This window comes from Beta vulgaris, chromosome 6, assembly GCF_026745355.1.
Source record: "Beta vulgaris subsp. vulgaris cultivar EL10 chromosome 6, EL10.2, whole genome shotgun sequence".
Taxonomy (NCBI): domain Eukaryota; kingdom Viridiplantae; phylum Streptophyta; class Magnoliopsida; order Caryophyllales; family Amaranthaceae; genus Beta; species Beta vulgaris.
In genome coordinates, this window is record NC_079207.1 from 38,680,205 (window position 1) to 38,683,179 (window position 2,975).

At 39.5% G+C, this 2,975-nt stretch overlaps 1 long non-coding RNA gene across 1 annotated transcript; it reads left to right on the top strand.

The window, feature by feature from the left end:
* The first annotated feature begins 316 nt into the window (after nucleotides 1–316).
* On the top strand, nucleotides 317–2,643 carry LOC125498351 (uncharacterized). Its single transcript, XR_008969933.1, has 3 exons — nucleotides 317–1,050; nucleotides 1,481–1,537; nucleotides 2,432–2,643. It is a non-coding gene; the product is annotated as an uncharacterized LOC125498351 (long non-coding RNA).
* The last annotated feature ends 332 nt before the right edge of the window (nucleotides 2,644–2,975 follow it).

Here is a 2,975-nt window from a genome sequence, read left to right on the forward strand (position 1 = left end):
CATCATTCATCATTCTAACTCACATGATACCTAATTACAAATCCAATATTAGCAACTATAAGTTAAGTCTTGTTAATTTTCTCACTGGTTGTGATGATAATGCTTGTTGTTTCTTCTTGCTCCTAGTGTTTGTTCCTTGTGATTGCAGTGGTTCAGGGGTAGGTTGAGTTGCAGATTGTGCCACCTTCTTCTTCTTAGTACCAGATGTAGAAGCATCTCCCTGTGAAGCAATCCTCTTTTTCTCCTTGGCAGTAAGTCCTCCTTTGCATGTCAACCTGTTGTTGTAATACTCCGTATTTTTGATAATTTATTCGTATTAATTAAGAAATACCAAGAAAATAATAAAAAGGTATTTTATTATTATTTACAGAATAATAAGAATATAATAATATTAATACGAGTCGGTTGTGTTAATTTCGGATTTATAAAGGCTAAACCGAGTTCACCCGATCTAGAGTTACCACTTTTAGAAGGCTATAAAAAGGAAAAGAAGAGGAGAAAATTTTGAGAAACCCTAAGTTTCCCTTTCTCCTCTCAGCCGTCATTCCTTCTTCTCCTCAAACCCTTCTCCTCTCTCGCTGGTCTTCTCTCTCGCGGGTCTCCTCTCTCTCTCTTGCTGACCTCTTTCGTTCTCCATCTCTCCTTTACCAAGAGGCTCGTCGAGAGTCGTGAGGGTGCTGGGCAAACCTTCGGCGAGGCTCGAGAGGGTCATTGCGCGAAGCTCGGTGCCAGCGAGTGCGCGAGGTCGAGCGAGCGATTTTGTGAGATTGTGCGAAGGGAGTGTGAAGGGCGGACGCTGCGAGGTTCGAGTGCTGAGCGAGACGAGCAAAGGAGCGAGCAGGAGGGCGTTGTGCGACGAAGCTCGAAGTGCGAGTCGAGTGGTTCGAGTGTTGAGCGAGGACGACGAAGGCTTGTGCGAGGCTGCTGCTGTGCGAGCTGTGCGACGAAGCTCGAAGCGTGCGTTGCTGCTGCTGTGCGAGTGGTGCGACGAAGTTGTTGCACCGTGGCCGGAAATCGGTCGCCGGAACTTGATTTCCGGCGAGCTTAACGGTATAAAAATTTTTGTATATATTGAATATTATTATAAGTTTAATTATAATTATGTTTTCATAATTATGTTAAATTATAATTAGTTAATTAATAATTCAAGTTAATGAGTTTATTTTATTATTCTGACTAAATTGCGATCTACTTTGGACATAATACTGGATCGGACCTAAGACTTTTGGACATAAGATTTGGACATAAAACATGGTTGGACTTAATTTAATTGGTTTAGTAAAGATAGTGGACTAATATGAGTATGTTCACTAGCTTTGACTCCTTAAAAGACGTTAAACTCTTATAAAGAAAAGTAACGAAAATTCTTAAACAAGGGGTTTATTATCGTTTCTTCGAATTATTAAACCGTATAGTCTTATTACGTAGTAGTTTTAACGTTACCAACGACGTAGCACTAAAGCTTTTATTTAACGTTTAGGTCCCAATTTCATAAGCGGAACGTTCGATTAAGACAGCGAAAATTCTCCGTTACAAGGTACGTACGCGTACCAGTTTAATCCCAAGTATTAGTATCATGATTAGGTTGCAATCTATGTTATTGGAACCTAGAAGCATGATAGGGAATGTTTGATTGATTGAGATTGTCTGGTTAGACATTTGTAATTGAAATTGATATGTTGCATGGGAATGCGTAATTCTATCGTAGTATTTCAAAGAGCATTTTTAATCTATCCATAGTGTAACAAGGTTGTTACAAGAGATATGATTTGAGCATAAGAGGACAGGTAAATGATTCTATGTATCCATAGTGTAACAAGGTTGTTACAAGAGATACGATTTGAGCATTTTAATGAAGAGAACAGGTAATTGATTCTATGTATCCATAGTGTAACAAGAGTGTTACAAGAGATACGATATGTGGTTATGAAATGAATGGTTAATATTAAAATGAATTATGGCAATATCTTGTAGCTGGACTCCCTACAAGTGATGAACAATGGGGGGAGTGTGGGACTTGTCCTACGCTCCTACGCAGGCCTACTGTGACGACAGTAGTGTCCTTATATTTTTGACACTCAAGTAGGCGGAAGGTTCCGTTCGATCTTGGGGGTATGCATACTAAGGTGATGGGTGTGAGACGGCTCGAAACCGTATTTGCATTTCATCTAACAGACCTAGTGTCTGTTAAGGATTCAGTAGCCCGTATGATTCTAGTAAGATGACGGTGCCCGTTCGATGCCAATTAAAGATTAAAGATTAAAGGTTAAAGGATGTAACATAGTGTAGCATCATGCTTAAGATTGTTCATGTGTGCATCATTTATGTTTACATGTATTCAATGGTTCATTACGTACTCAGCATAGCTGATTGTGTGTTATTATGTGTTTGATGAACTGCGATGAACCATTGATGCTACAATGGGGAGCAGACTAGGTGTGCTGGTGCTGCTGCATAACTCGAGCATACGGGGACTAGGCTTGGGTATTTACATTTAAAGCATTTTGAAATAAGTATTATTGGTTTTTCTAAGACTTATATATGGTTTGTGGTTTGAATGAAAGGGGTCATTGATGATTCCCGAGTTGTATTTATATTTTAATTCCGCTGCATTTTAGTTTTCAAGTTAATGTTTTAAGTTATCGTTAACCTTATTATGCCTTGCGTTCCATCGCGGCGGTAACCGCCCGAGGTCGACGCGACGCAGCAGTGGAGGGCGCGGTGGATTTGGGGGTGTTACAAAACTGGTATCAGAGCCGAAGGCTCTGAATTTCAAAACGTTTTAAAAACGATTTCAAAATGGGTAGTATGGGATAGGAGCATATAGAACATATTATGTTATGTGCATTAAGTCATAGGAATGATTGCAAATGTGATTTCGTTTCGTGTCTTGAACTGAATGTGTTGTTTGATTGTTCAATGAAGTTGCGAACGATTCTTGCAATATTCAAATATGAATAGGTAAGAGGATGTAC